Source organism: Anser anser, assembly GCF_964211835.1.
Source record: "Anser anser genome assembly, chromosome: 4".
Lineage (NCBI taxonomy): Eukaryota > Metazoa > Chordata > Aves > Anseriformes > Anatidae > Anser > Anser anser.
Window position 1 is genome coordinate 31,188,526 of NC_139724.1, and position 16,850 is coordinate 31,205,375.

The 16,850-nt window shown below is 36.8% G+C and overlaps 1 long non-coding RNA gene across 2 annotated transcripts; it reads right to left on the reverse strand.

The window, feature by feature from the left end:
* Positions 1-1,502: 1,502 nt before the first annotated feature.
* Positions 1,503-14,562, reverse strand: LOC310899363. 2 transcript variants are annotated; one of them, XR_014584243.1, is made up of 4 exons: positions 14,204-14,562; positions 8,641-8,787; positions 5,898-5,924; positions 1,503-1,794 (listed from the first exon to the last, which is right to left on the reverse strand). It is a non-coding gene; the product is annotated as an uncharacterized lncRNA (long non-coding RNA). The 2 variants fall into 2 exon arrangements; XR_014584244.1 differs by lacking the exon at positions 5,898-5,924 and having other exon boundaries at positions 14,204-14,545.
* Between the last annotated feature and the right edge of the window lie 2,288 nt (positions 14,563-16,850).

The following is a 16,850-nucleotide window of genomic DNA, read 5'->3' on the forward strand; positions in this document are numbered from 1 at the left end:
AGATCTACTTTTTCTACTGGCAAAATATACATATATAAACTAATAATTTTTTCAGTAAATCAGAACTTTTTCCTAGGTGACTTTTGAAAGGAAAAAATAGTGTTCATATAAAATAAAGCTAACAAGATCTATTGAGCTCTGCTATGTTTTTTAGGTCTGTGGTATATCTAAACACTTCCAACATACACACACACACAACCAACCAACCAACCAAAAAAGGTGGATAATTACATTTGAAAAGGTAATTTTTTGTGTGTTAATTCTTGGAATGCTTGATTTTTTTTCTTCTCTTGTATACACAGACAGAACTTCATTGAAGCAGTCATTGATTTCCAGTCTTGCCTCAAGATCTGCCAACTCTGAGGCACATACAAGTGAATCCTGCAAAAGTATTGGAAACACTGTCAATTTTAATGTGGTATTTGTAATGATCTGAATAAGTGTGGACATCTTATTAATAATGCTATCATATTCATCAGTGATTTTTATAGATACAAATCAAATGCTCAGTGAACTATCTATTATACAGGCCATCTAAGCAACTGAATAGTGAATGCTTCATTTCCCTGGTAACCGTATGCCCTACTTGCTGTCACTGATTCTTCCAGAGGAACCATATTATGCTGTTGCATCAGCCAAATATAATGTAAAAGCACTTGAGAACACATGAGGGTCATTGGTTAAAACAAAAGAGAAAAGCATCATTTGAGGCTATTTAAAAAGCGAATAGAGAACTTAAATTTAGAAATGTCTTGAAGCCACAGGTGCATCTAATAATTATAGATAATGGATATCAGCATCTCTAAGCAATGTATAGCTCATTTTGAATGATGATTCATTCAAATAAATGACTATCCCATTTATACCAACAGGATTAATACAGGCATATTTGAGGACAGCTCAGGGCTGAATTGTTAATAGCAGTTGAAGCATTTGTGGAAAATAACATGACCATTCCAGTGGTCCACCCTACATCCACAGACAGAAGACATGAGTTCTGCCCTGCCCACAAGCCTGTTGACTTGGGCTTCCAGTTACAGCAGGACATGACCTGCCCTTACTTGTCCCTAGACAGATTGAGACAAATGAGCAACACCATGGTGTTGAAACTGGTTATAAAACCAACATGCTGAACAAGATGCACAAATTCATCACTTGGAAAATGGAAATCAGCCCGTTAAACTAGCTTTACTTCTAAATGATTTTTTTTCCTGTGACATAAGTTACTGAGTAATTTTTAATTTTTTATAAGAGCAGTTGAAAGCAAACCACCATATGCAGAGAGAGATTTTCAGTTCTTCAAACCGTGGATCAGTGTGCATTTAAGTTAGAGGAAAAAGTTGTTGTTAGTGAAACTAGAACTGAGTATTAAATCCTCTAAATTCTTTGAAATTCAATACATTTGTACATGGGATTGAGGGATCCTAGGAACGAAGCTAGTTTACAAAACTGGGTAAATACAGCTCAATGATTCTTTGAATTCATACAAAACAATTTCAGTGGAAGTTGGACCAAGGTACATTCTTTGAAGCATGGGAGATTACAACTGTAACAAATGTTTTGTTTTCTATATAAAATATAGTGGCTTCATGGCATTTGTTATCTTTTTACATATCTTTTATTACTCCAATCATTTAGCCTTAAAACAATAAATCCTACAGTGTATTTTTCACTGGAAGTTGTATAGAGTCATCTTAGGTTGTCCTGAATAATCATCCAAGTCCCTTGTGGTTCAACATGATGCAACATGTGAAAGCAAATTCTGTTGTCATGGCACCTCTCTAATCACTAAACCTGGATGAAAAAATGATAAAAAATAAAAATCAATTTAAGCCTATTTTAAGCACTCTGATAGATATTTTGTTCTCTAAAACTGAAAAAAAGTAAAGTAAGAAGTCTTACTTTGTTAAGGAATTGGGGATTACTTTGTAGAATGGTTTTGCCTCCAGTGTTCTTAAAAGACAAGACTAAACATTTAGGTAGAACAAAATTTCTAAAAATAGCTGGGAGTATTCCTATATTGACATTTGTCTACAGTACTCAAAAGCATATTGCTTATAATTTAGAGAGAACAGTGTCTTGCCCATTTTAGAATAAAATGATAAAGTTAAGAAGGTTCTATCATCTAAGTGGGAGAAGGAAGAGATTTCAAATTCTAATCTGTATGAATTCATGATTTGAATACTTTAAGAAAGCATGCGTCAGTAGATTATAATTGTTCAAGTATGATCAATATAGTTAAATGTTTATTTAATGGCACAGTGAATTATCAGTCAAAATAATAATAATAAAGGGTGATCTTAGTTTCTAGGCTGAAGTTATTAGAAGTATCAACATTAGCAACAACTAACATTAAGAACTAGAATCGCTTACAGATCTAGTCACCTATAATATTCTGTTCTGCCACTGAAAGTGTACTGTTGTGTAGGAAGAATAGCTACAACTCACTGGGCAGAAAAGCCAGAACAGAACAGCACTGGAGCACTTGCTAATGGCAAAATCACTCTCCTGACAGGAAGGTGGGCAGGAAGACGACATTCTTTGGAGAAAAGGATGGGTAGTGGAGGTAAAGCTGAACACCCACATAAGAAAACGATACCGAGTGTTGCAGGACTATGTGCTTTTATTTCTAAACTGTGATGCTAATGCAGAAGTAAGGACCATCTTTTGTACAGTGTGAAAAAAGTCTGTGTAAGCTCAGCTAGAATGGTTGCAGACCCAGCAATATAGCCATACATTGAAGCCTGGATGTGCTTACAGTCCTGACCGTAGCATCTCAGTGAACACAGCCCTGTGTCCTGCTTTTCCTATAAGGTGGCTCTAGGCAGCCCACTCCTCCATTTCCTCTACAGAAAGCCTACTTTCCTACGACTGTGTTCCCCCTCTGTTCCAGGTATCCTGAGTACTTGTTGTGTACAACTCCATTGCAGGATGGAATAAGTGCGCACACTTTTTTTCCCCCTCAACATTTCATAGTTGCCTTTGTATTGAAAAAATATTAAGGGTTATTCTTTTTACTCAGAATTCTGTTCTGCCATTTCCAGAGTCAAGTGTCAGTAACACCAAAAAACCCCTCATAATTGTATTTAAAAGCAGGCAAAGAAACACCTGTTCAGTACGTATCTGTGAGCAACCCTGGTTGACCTGAAACCTCATTATGATGATCCCCTTTTTTCTAAGCAGCAGACAATGAGTATTGCTAAATGGGCTTCATGTTGCCTCCACAGAAAGGGCCAGTACAGCCTCAGAGCCTGTTTCATTTTTTAAGATTGCTGGGGGAAACTTTCTGTGCTGGTGGAGAAGCAACAAACAATTGAAGGCACTTCTATGGCTTGGACCACAGTAAGAGTGTTCTTGAACATATGGGAATTCTTCAATATCTACAGCCTTTGCCTTGGAAAACAAATGTACTATTTTTGACTGGGTTATTCAGATTAAACCACAAGGAAAGGAGAAAAAACAAACAACCCAACAACTCATCAATGCTCAAACCAGCGTAAGGGATCACAACAGCTTGGAGGCAAAGGAGTAGATCCTCTGCAAGCACAGCCTTGGTTTTCTACACCTCCCAGGACCTACTCTGGGAACCAGTCATATAGTTTGATTAAGACAGAGTGTGTCAGGCTCTCACAGAGCAGGAAGAAACCCTGAGGAAAATTATTGTAAAATAAATTTTCTTGAATTCTGTAGAAAATTGAATTCATAGAGCAGTGGCTGCAGTGTCACCTTGTTTTCAAAGGAAATGTGTTTATTATATCAGATTATCTAGAGCACTTAGAAAAATCTAAGGGGGATTAAAATGAGAGATCAATCTGTAAAACAAGACTCAGTACTTGGAAAATAATATTATGTACCTCTATTTGTTATCGTTCAGAGTTTAAGTAGACATTTGGGCTTTCATATGTGAAGTAATTCATTCTTGGATTTCTCTCATTATCTCTTTCCTTCCACATATATATGAGAAGGAGAGAAAGTTAAGTTTCTTTAGTCTCAAAACCTCTTAAATTATTCAGCCATATCCAATGTTGTAATTAAAATGTGCATGGCATCTTTTTCAGCACTGCAATTTATTTTCTAGTAGCAGCAATTAATTTCAAATAATCTCTACAAAGGAGGATAGCAAAATCTGCTAAATGATACTTTAAGCAATCTCACACACCAAAAGTAAATCCCTCTTCTTTCAGATTTACTGAGTTTTTATTTTTCACTCTTTCATTTGCATTTTCAAGAAAGCCTAAAAGTAACTGTTTCATAATTCATTGTAAATCATCTGAGACATTCATCAAACCATCATCTGAACACAAAGCATGCAGATCTGAGAAACATGCTGCAGGTAGAGTAGAGGACAGGTACAAGAGAAGTACAAAGATAAATGAAACCTGAATAGAAACACACAGATGTCAAGGCAAAGCCAACTGTGTTGCTGCAATATAAACAAATTTTCTTCCAACAAACGCTTACACAAAACTTTGCAAAGTATTTTTAGCAGAAACTGAGGAACAGAATTTACACACAAAAACTACCTGCCTGCTCAACTCAAAGGCTCCTCTAGGTTTGCAATCAGAGAATAACAGGGAGATAAAACTACCAGTTATACCACTTTTATACTAAATTTCATATATTCTATATGCCAAGTAAAAAGCAGTTGAAGCAAACTGGAATGGCAAAGCTTTAGATCAAAACATTTTTAAAAACCATAGTCTGAATGATTTAAAATTATGTACACTGATGATAAATTGTCTCAAAATAATCTATAAACAGAAAAAGTGACTAAATATTTCCATAAAATTGTTGGGTGGAAATAATTCAATCAGCACTAGAGAATATTCCTTTGATCTACATAGCTTTTAAAAATGCTTTTAAAAGTGAGTACGAGAACATCTCCCATAAAATAATCTGTGGGAATCATTTTGGTCATTAAGACACATTCAGTGCACTTGGACCACAAAGTGTCCCATTCTTCAGCTGAAGGAGATACAAACATGAAGTCTTTCTACAGTAAGAATAATGTGGACTTCCTTGGGATTGTGAAGAAAATGAAGAGTTAGGGCTGCATCTATAAAGAATTGTAACTATTCCTTTAAAGATTTTTCCTGACTAGAAAGAAGCATTGCCAGTCAAACCTAATCTAAACACAATCTTCTTCCTAAAGTAAGCAAGTAAATCTGTCCACTCAAAGCTGATTTTGCTTCCACTCTTGAAACATGCTCAGCTGTAATCAAACAAAAGATGTTATACTGAATTTCCACTTGGATAAGGATTCAATTTAGACAGTGTGTCTTAGATAGACTGTCCTAAAGATAACCTGACTAGTTATTTTCAATAAAGCAAGAAGCCCTAGTATTTCATCAGATATGATACGACCCAAAAGAAATTCTGTGAAACTTTTAACTTTTTATGAGATGTCAGTGCAAGTTCGAGCACAATTTGCAGGCAATCACTGAACTTTAAGACCTATATCTATCTGCTGCCTACCTTTTTATTTTTCCAAGAGTCCTTTTTATTACTTTTTTTTTTTTTTTTTCTGTGCATGTAACAAACTGAAGTTGAAGTCAATTCAGAACAGTAACAACTTTGGTCTTCCATTGATAGTGATTTGGCATGGGTTGTTTATGTTCCACTTCCTGAATGTACAGACATTGAAAAACTGAAATCCTGATTTGCTTCAATTATGTTATTTTTTCCTCACTAATTAAAATATTACCATGTATTTAGCAATCTAGATTGATTTTAAAGATATATAAATTAATAAATAAAAAAATCTTCCTTTACTAGGACTAGCTGGAAGATTATACCTTGATTAACATTCAACTGGCTTTTGAAAACACATGAAAGAATAGGGGATTTCATATAGGGCTTTCTGCAGCATACACAACACTGAACCACACTTAACTCACCGCTTAAAATGGCCAGTCTGAGATCACCTAAAAACATAAAAAAAAAATCTGTTTCAGGAAGGGAGACACCTCCCCATGGGTGGTGATAGCTGAAACCTCTCTTGGTTCTGGTGACAAAAAAGGTTGGTGTATGCTTTCCACTGTTTTGCAGTTAACTTTAAAATTGTTTGTCACATGCTACCATCTGAACTCTCTTTGGGACGTATTTTGTATTGAATTTTTCCTCTGTTGAAGCAAAATGATAGAAAAGCCCTCCAACCTCTCACCTCAGCACCTTCTCAGCAGTCCAGCCTAGAAAGCAAGCCTTTATCTCTTTGCTGCATGCAGCCGTTCCACTGCAGCTCAAAGGCCGGTTGGAAATTAAGTGCAGTCTTTTGGATACTGGTAGCAGAACACCTTCCCACCACATCCTGAGTCACACACTGTATGCTTCATGCTTATTCACTGATTTGAATCTGATTTGAATGGATGTGCACCTATAGACTTGTAGGTTATACAACTGTCTGTTGGTAAAAGTAACGGGCAGTAATTGTTTGAAATTTTCTACTGCGGTACTGTCACTGCTGTGATTCCCTGCTTTTGTTTATGTACATCAGAAACACTTTCCTGAGGATAAACTAACCCCATCTCAGCTTTAAATTTCTGGTTTCTTACTTGAAAGAACTCATTTTAGATAGAAAATGTTGAAACACTTCACAGTGTACACAATGGGTCTGCTCAGCTGAGGGCATGCCACAGTTCTCAAGAGCTCTCTGTTGAAGGACTGAACTGAGCAGTGTTTATACAGCAAAGATTTCCTTTGCTCATCTCCTTGCATTCCTGGGTTCCACCTTCCCCATCAAAATTTTATATTTTCAGAGAAAATTCATTTTGGAGAAAGAATTGCTGGGTGCAGAGCTTCAGAGTTCTCCACAAAGACTAGCAGCCATATGCTGCTATATGTCAGCAGCCATACTGCAGGCATCTCCTTTCACATCTCCCCCTGTGTATCTGATCTCTGAGCTAGATAAGCCATGTCTAAGTCAGAGGAGATGGGGAAAGCTGGTTAAATTTTCATGCAAATTTACTCCTTTAACTTGAAATGTTGTCAAATATGACTGCTAAATGCTATGCACATCTGTTCTCTAGAAACTGGGAAGCATGACACTCTTTGCTAACTGCTAACACCACAAATGCCTTGTTTATTATAGTGGATTTCTGTCTAATTCATGTCTGTAATCTGAAGGATAAAATTTTAAGTAATCAGTGCTCTCATATTCCTTGGCTCTATTATGTACTTTATGTATATACTGTACACAGATAAATATGTCTGTGCTGATTTTTCCCTAGTGATTGGAAGAACTATTCCTGAAAACCATTGGCTAAAGAACAAAGAAAATACTGTGGCTGAAGATACTCTGCAACATTAACTCCTCTTTCAGGGATGCCTCAGTCACATGCTTCCTCAGGTCAATACTAAAGAGACAATGTAGTCAAACTAATTAGTTTGGTTGCTTGTGAAGAATAGGGGTTTGTTTTCAAAAGCAATGAGAAACTTACAAATTTCATGACAGCAGACATATCTTTTTAAATATGCTTCTCAGGTTTTGTGCTTTGGGAAGTCTTCCTAAGGGAAAGCCTTTTTGCACAGCAACAAATAAGGGAAACAATATCAAATGCCTCATCTAGTAGTAATAGAAGGAAAATGAAGCGGGGAAAAAGTTCAAACATTGTACAAATGTACAATGTAGCATACTACATTTGAAAAGCATTCTTACAAAGTATGCAGGGCGGATGTGGTGGTACAGTAATAAAGAATTAGCCACACTTCTCATTAGTTCCCCCACCCCCCCCCACCCCCATGGAAGCAACAATTTATCATATCAATTAAATTTACTTTTCTCAGGTAACCCCCAAATGATGTTTGTTTGCGCTAAAACATTCCTTTTTACTAATATAGATAAGAAATTAATCTGCAAATCAGTAACATGAATGAGAAGGTATGAACACAAAGGTAAATTGAAAAGTTATTTTTTTTTAAGACACTCACTAGACAAAAGTGATGGTTTGTTTGTAAGAAACAGTATATCACTGTACTTGTGCTTCTGTCCTGTGATCATCTTAAGCATGTCTGTTTTGTTGTGTCTTCCTGTCACACATCCCTTGCATACCAAAAGAGTGCTGCACCAAGATTTCTTTCCACCTTTCAATTGGTCAATCCTATGTTTATCTTGGCACTCCCAAGGAGGAGAAAAAAAGACTTTAGTCAGTGGGAAGAAGCACTGCTCTAGCTGTTTGGGCTTTTGGCCCATCACCAGGGCCTGGCAATCCTCTGCTTGCTACACCCTTCCACCTATTCCACCATTTTTTCTTGACATCTTTCATCCTTGGGTAGTTGCCCACATGGTGCGGTATTCCTGATATGGTGCACATAGTATTTATCTGCAGATTCCAGTGGACCCAAAGGTCCTCTTTGGATAAGTTCAGTCATTTTCTGCCTCTACAACTGGCAGACGTGCAGCACTTCCACAGGAAAGCAGATTATTACCAACACTGCCCACAGAACTTGTTTTGTCGTCAACCACTCTTCCTAGGAGAATGTGTCACTGGTGCTGCATTGTACTCATCTCTCTTTGCCTGGCCTCCTTGAGCCTGAAAATTCTTTAACTCTGCTAGTGTGCATGGGGAAACAACTGGTTGTCTTTCAGCTTTAGTAATCCACATTACTTCAGTTAAGAGGATGTGGATTTACTCTGTGACATACCTTGTTTACAAGCACAGACAGACCTTGCCTTTCAGATCAGGTTACAGTCATGCCATTTTGGTCTTCTTTCTCCTGGAGAGCCTTTGAGATTGAAGTCATCTGGAGTATTCATTGCTGGGTGAATAGGTTCAGCAAGCACAGTTGTGACTGGTACATGAAAAAAATTTACCTCTAAGTACAAAGTCCGCAAGCCATGAAAAGCCATTTTACAATCCTGCTAGTCATATGGTACTGTGAATGTTACATACCCATTCATGTAGTGTATGTATTACTCGAGAGTTTGTGTTTTGGTCTCATAAATGAAAAGCCTTTCATCTAATTTCATCTAGGCTAATTATTTACATTTAGAACAATAAACATAAATATATATTTACAACTATGTATTTATGCAATTCCCAGAACTTAGCATCAACACAAATCCCAAGTCACAACTTAACTTTGTTTCTCTAGGAAATCAACTTTATTATCCAAAGTATAAATCACTTACTACATCAATATTTTCCTGTTAGGAATAAAGTATACATCTCTTATGGTGGTAATATTTCTCATATCAATCTACATGCACAAAGATGTACATCCAATATTATCATGTTTCATTAAAGAGTTTGGAGCTTCCTGTTAGTCTCTTAAGTCTACTTTTCAACTGAACACAGCTAAAACTGCATTGAGTTAAAACATAAAAGTCTTCCCTACCTATAACTTCTATATGCATTAAAGAATTTTTTATTCAAAGCACAATATGCTTCCTTAAACATGCAAACAAGATGAGTCAAGTGAGAAAGAAGCATCATAAAATAAATGATGTGACTGGCCTGAAGCATTTGAGATTACAATTGAAAGATGACATTTTTAGGTAGAATCTTATAGCATCTGCAGTGTCTAAAAAGAATAAGATGTAACCTGGCAATGATAATTCTTAAAAGAATCCTATATCCCTTTAAAATTGCTAAATTGTCTTGTCAGTTACATGCTTGCCTTATGTGAGCTGACATTACCTAAAATGTTTAGAGAATATTGTTGTTCTTACTGATGCTTTTTTAAAAACCTAATCCTGCACGTGAACAAAAAGCTTTGTCATTAGCTTCAGAGAACACAAAACTAAGCCATTATATGACATTGTGTGTTATTTCCAGTGTCCCTTCTACTTTCAATCCTGTGATACAGAAGCTATTCCTAAATACTGTATGTAAACAGCCACAGGATGCTTTTTTTTTTTTTTTTTTAAGATTTATTACAGTCTATTCTAAGCATGTACTTCAAGTACCTCTGTGTCTAAACCTTCAAGCCTATATTCTTGTAGAAATTGTAAGACATTAGTCTAGCAATGTTTTACTGGAAATTATATAAATCCATAAAAAAGATTTGCAGCTAAAGAAGGTTTAGATTTTATGCTTGCACTCAACACATAAGAGAATAAGCCATCTGAAGCATATCAAAACATTTGTGGTACCTTACCAAACTCCTAACCACCATCCTACTTCCTCCATTACTGTTAAGTACATAAGTGCAAGTTCATTGTCTTTCATCTACTCATACGATTTCATACCCCTCTACCTGAGCTCACTGCCATTAGGGTTCTTTCAGAGGTGAGCTGACCAACATGTACCTACTTAGCCTGCAAGTAATTGGCATGTATTTAGCTCTCAAGTCTGTTACTGCTATCTCAGACCTGAAGAAGGATTTGCATGAAAGACAGTTTGTCTGATAAAAAACTTGTTACTGCTATGTACAGTTCTTGTCTCACATGAAATTAGCCTGCATTACTTGTGTTGATTTAGAACCTCCTTCAACTTCAGGCATAATTTTTTTACTGTTTTGCAAGTAGTCTAGTAATTTCTTTACATGCTATATAGAAGCATGCTCCTACCTATTAAATTTTTAATTCAGCAGTGTCCACATTAAGAGAAACAGAAGAAAAAGACGACCAGAAATTTTCATCTGGTCTTTCCTGGCAGGTTTGCATTGAATAATATAAAAATAGAGCTGAATGGATAATTTATGTATAAGTGATTCTGTTTATAGTTGCTCAGACAGAACAGAGGTCATAAATTGCTTGAAGCAACATTTAGACTGCCTGTCCTGAATAAAGGACACTTAAGTAAAACTCACTACAGCAGGGATATTTTCTTGTATCTAAAATATCGGATAGACAAGAATATTATAAATATCTACTAAACAAGAAAACTGATTTTTCTGTAAACTCCTCCTAATAATTTACATCTATCCATGTTTCTTTTGTCAGTCTGGACTCGAACCTTTGATGCAGATGTAGTCTATATTTTTGCTATATGATTATTGCAGTACTAGCACAAGGTAGCTAATATTAAGAATGATTGAAAAACTACACTTCTTTAAATCTAAAACCTAAATATTTATAATTTATAAAGAATTTATAATATTTGAGTTGTAAATAAAAACTAGCACTTCATTATGTATGGAAAAACAATGCTACATATGCTAAATTATACAATTCCATTTAGCTGGTGGTATCAAATGTTTGTCATGATTTTGGTAGTGTTCAACCAGAAAAATCTGCTCAGACCACATATCTGACTGGAGAGGAATTAATTCTTGTATAATGCTTCAACTTTTATTTTGTTCCTACAGTACCTCATTTTATACCACTCCTCACCAATTATTCTGCAGTATTGTTCTTTCGAATTAGGTTTTAAGATCTGAATCTCAAGATCAGAACTCAAGCATAAAATACATGGAAATAAATTGTAATTAATCATAGGGCTGTGTTCATTTAGATTTTTTTTTTTTTTTGCTTTTAGACACACCTGAGCTCTTTTAATTCAAAGACCCTTTTATTTGGTAGTTACTAAGTAGTTTGTTTAATACAATCAGTAGTGGTTTTATTTAGCCTTGGAGATACTTTTGGCTTTGGGCATTATGGTCTAAAATATCCAGGGAAGGGGGAAGACTGTGGTGACAGCTATAATTATGAGATTGACCTCATGCAGGCTTCATTACTAGACATTTCCGAGAACCAAGAGGAAAAGTAATATGAGAGCTGTTCACATGGCTAAAATGCTTCATCAGCATCCATCAGCTAAAATGTAGAGAGAGAAAGCTTTTCTTTTGTAAAGACTGGCCACCTTCCAAACAAATGATTCCACCTCCAATCTACTGAGAGCTGTTGCCCAAAACATATTTCATTGATCAAAATTAATGAAAAGCATATTATATTTCCCATATAGAGGAACACTATATGGAAAAAACTCCAAGCTACTCTAAAAATCAAATTTTGTCCTAAGCCAAAAACCTATGAGAATTTTGGTTTTTAAAGCCTCCAGCAGCTGCTGTGACACGCAGTATTTTTGGGCTGAGTTCTTTGGAGCATGGCTCTGTCTTGGAGTAGTTTTCACATGGCATGGTAGAGATGGGAACTAGCAAGTCTTGATAAACCTATAGTTTGGCAGTCTGAATTATTGACATGTTAGGTGTTTCATGAAGCACTCATCTCACATTTAGGCACCTATTGCCTCCTGGAATCCAAAGTCTCCTGATAAACACCTTTTCTTCATATATAACGCATAGATCAAGTAAGAATAAGATATACTAGACTATCAGAAAGCTATGCCATTAGCAAATGTTAAAGAGAAAACTAGGAAGTATCTTGAACATCTTTCCTTTGGGGCTTAAAAAATGACTTTACATATCTTCTGTATCCAGCTGGATTATGATTCCTTCTCCAGCAGACAAGACCATACAGTTTACAGAGCTCCTCCACTACACTTCTGAGTTGCTGTCTGGTTGAGTCAGAGAACTGTGGAGTTTTAAAGTGAATCCCACTAGACAACTGGTTGTCTCCTACATTTTCTGCTATACCCACACTAGCTTAGAAGCAGTGGAGAAATGGTCTGCTTTTGGGTGGGATGGTATTTGTTATCTTTACAGAAGTATTCTTTTTGAAGAGTAGTTGAAAGTCATGATCTATGCAACTTTCTTAAAATTTAAGAATTACTATTCTGCATTGAAGTCTGATGAATTTGAAGAGCTCTGCCCCTATGGCACACACAGCAGAGTATGTGCCCAATATTGCTTTAAAAAACATGCTTCTATGTTTTTCAGTACAAAGCACTGTGCACCAAAGTTTATTTTCATGACTCATTTGAAGCAGAACACCTCTTATGCAGTGTAGAGAGCTGAACTGTGCATTTCTATCCTTTCAAATATCAGAAATCCTACACAAAATTACTCTTAGAATCCCATTATCATGCTGAAAATGTAATCACCAGTAGATCGCTACCTTAGCACAAAATTGAAGTTTTATAACTTAACCTTACAATATTATAAGTGGATCACCCTGAAAAATATATGCAAGCAAAATATGATGAAAGATATGTTTTAGAGCCTTTATGAAATGAATTGGAGAGGGGTGTGCTGGTCTCTACTCCCTGGTAACCAAAAACAGAATGCATGGGAACATCACAAAGCTGCACCAGGGAGGTTCAGATCAGATATCAGGAAAAATTTCCAGTGTTAGACCACGCTCACAGTAAAGAGCAAGCTTCATAAAGAGGTGGTTGATGCCCCATGCCTGTCAGTGTCTGAGAGGCATTTGGATAATGCCCTCATTATTATAAAGCATATTATTATGTTCCTTAACTTTTGGTTATCCCCTTGAAGTAGTCAGGCATTTGGACTAGATGATGTTTGAAGGGTTCTTCTAAGCAAACCGTTCTATTCTAACTCAAACTGAAGGCAGTGTAGTTAGTGTCTGCTCTAGAGTTGCGCCCTTTAAAACTTTTGTCTGCTGTGAGACAAAGCTTGATTTGTAGACAGTCTGATTAATTCAGCAGAATATTCCTTTGTTGAAGGATAGTTAATGTTGTAGAAAGTATTTAACTTTTTTCCTGACAACTACCTAAAACAAAGAGGTATGACAGTATTATGTCAATCTAGGAAGTATCACTGTCTTTACAGAGCAATAAGAAATTTTCCTAATGCCTAATATAGGGAGAAAACTATTATTATGTTTCCTAAAACTACACAAAATTTTGCTTTGATACATTACTGGTCAAAGCAACACCTACAGAAGTAGTAACAGCTGCAAAATTTGTGGAGAGGAAGATAGGCTGCAGTTGGTAAAATTACTGCTGTGCTCATCTTAAACAGTTTTGTGAAACTACTCCAGCAGTTTGAAAGTTTTAGAGGATTTCTTCTGTGTGTTCTTTAGAACTGAAGATTTCTGCAAGTGTTTATAGTTGCTACTCTATCATCATATTCAGTCACCATATAAGCTGCCTACAAAATCAAAGTGACCTACTTGGAAATTAGTGCCTTGCAGTTAAAAAAAAATTTTTTTTTTTTTTAATTTATGAAGAAACTAAAGAGTCAAACAGATTCTGTACTAGTACTGCTTCAAAACAGCAGGTCCAAAAGCCTCCATGGGAAAATTCAGAGTATATTCCCTGCCTCCTGTAAAGTACCTGCAGGGTGTGTACAAGAGGGCTTCTGTGCCCTAGTACAGCACAAGCAGGTTTGCTCCACAGGGCTGGGAGCAGCAGAATCACAAACTAAGGGCAAACCCAGCCCAGGCTGTGCTCTCACTGACCTAAGTGTAGTCCTGCAGCATCCAAGTTGTGTGCTGAAAACAAGGTCCATTAACTGCCCAAGGCACTGCAAGCTGATGACTGATGTCCAGGGTCCATACAGGAGCAACACAGGAGGCAAAACTACATGGTGGGTCCCAGACTCAGCTAAGCAGAACTAGAAGCTAGCATGCTTACACCATGACTCAGGAAATAAAGTGATAGAAGACTTGAGCTTAAATAGTGCCCCGGACCTATAGGCAGAGAGCATGTGGGTCCCAGGTGAGGTTGCTCAGGGCAATCAGGGCCTCTTGGTGACCTCTGGGCCCTGCCAATGCTGGTGGTTACTCTGGGCCTTCTTCCTGCAGCCAAGCCTGTTGCCTCACCCTGAGTCTTCCTCCCATCTCCAGGAACTAAATGGAGCATTTGCCCAAAATGCCTTTTAGAATGTACAGTAACAAGCATCAAAACACAAACTTTTAAGCAGATACTTTTTTTTCCAGATGTATATCTGAATAAATCACCTTCTCCAGCTGTCAGTCACCTTCCACCGCAGCAGGATGTCTGTGGCAGGGAAGAGACATGAACCTGGAACCCCCCAGGGTGGTAGCTCAAGCTCCTCAGACATAAGCCAGCTCCTTATTATATTGGGACATTTCATTATTTATTGCTGTGAGATAAAGCCACTGTAAGTAAGTCTGAATCATTATACATAACCTGATGCTTTATTGAAGCTAGAGCATTTTAGCTTTGACTGAGTCTGATCTGGGACAATTATGACAGGATTTTTTACCTTTCTATCTAGGGAGATTACTAGGTAAGCTTCAAAAATGAAGAGCAATGAATTTATGTGGCTGAAGTTCAGATGTGAATGTTTCTTTTCCACATCCTTTACTAAAAGGTCATCTTGATTAGTGCTCTAAATTCCAAGGTTAGCCTTTTAAGGAAGGAAGATTGCCAAAACGTATGAAAGTATACCACTAGAAAACTAAATTATCCTCTTCTCATCATCTTTGGAGAAGATGGATAACACTTCACTGCCTGGATATTTTTTGTTTATGCTGCAAGAAAAATTAAGCTTGCATGCTGTATCTGTGTCTTCCCCATCACAACCAATTCACTGTTGACAAAACAAAACACTGTTGACAGAACAGAAAGAGACTGGAATTTCTTTTCTTTTCTTTTTTTTTTTTTTTTTAATTTTACTAAAGGAAGTAGGAAGAAACTGGCCATTTGTAATACTTCCTTTGTACTAGCAAATTCTTGTTAAAACATAAAAATTAATACACCTGTATGGCAAAATGTGGGAAGACCTTGTCTGAGGGGGATCAGCCTCCACTCAGGTGTTTGGATCATAGCTGTAGCCTTGTATTTGCTAGTAATGGTAGCAGTGCCTGTGCAGTATAATACCTTCACTACATTCTTACAGTCCCGTTTCAAGGAAAAACAATCCCCATCTTCCAGTGCAAGACCAATTTATCCAGGCTGATTTTGGAGATGCAGAAGTATGTATGCAACTATAGTATATGTCAGTAAAAACATTGCTCTGCTGAAGGGTATCATCTTGCAACAGCTTTGTAACCTATTTGGCTAGCATAGTGTTTGTTTCACATATCTAGATTACTGTCAGCAAACATGGAGATGCATTTTTTGGTCATAACATTCATGCTCAAAATTTGGGGTGGAGAGTGGAATGGTGTGATTTTCTGTATCATCTTATGGGATCATCTGTCCTCCTCTAATAGCTTTTGAATATATTAGCCAATTTCAGCTAAATGTGACCAAGGGGTAGAGTCCCAGCAATTCTGTTCCTGATCTACTGAGAGACAGGGAAAAAATGTAGTAATTTTCATTCAGATATCAGCCTGCTGATTAAAAGCTGCATGTCTATCCACCACGCATATCTCTAACCCTACCAGCACAGGTGTGGCAAAGATAAATAAGAAACAGGAGAAGAGGCAGAGGGTCTTTAGGGAACTTTAGAGAAGGCAGCAAGAGACATCAGAAGGTGAAGAGAGTTTTTTTTTTTTTTTTTAATGGGAGGAAAGTGACGAGTCACAAATCTTCTGGCAACCCAGATATGTTAGTTACCCCACTCACAAAACAGCTTGTTTTCCATGAAATGACTGATGAACCATTCTCATCACAATTAACAATTAAATTTCAATTAAGTATAGAAAAAATGTTCTTTCCTAACTGTAGCCACATGAAGATAATTTTATTGAGACTGATTAGCTGGTGGTGGAAATGCAAGGGAATTTGATAGTGCTATTCATTTGTGCAGCTGTACTAATGTATGCTTTTTTTGTACATTCATGATAACCCATCTTTATATTAGTTTCTACTCCTATGAAGATGGATGGCAAGAGTCAGAATGACAAATCCTGGTTCTCTGACTCATTGCGAATGAGAATTGCACTCAGTTATCTGCTGTAACCTTGTTGCAGCAGAGATTGTCACTCTCAGAGTTACACAGATCCTTCCGGATACAGTGCTTCAGACAGAGTCTGCTGAAATAAATAAGGAGAGTCTCAAAGGTTTTGATTTGAGCCTGTTTTATCAGTTCTCTAGCCTTAAGGCTAAAGACATTTTCTACTATACTATTTCCTTGCTTTTGATAATATTAAGAATGTAGAAACAGAATAAGCAGACAATTTAATGAGTGTAATT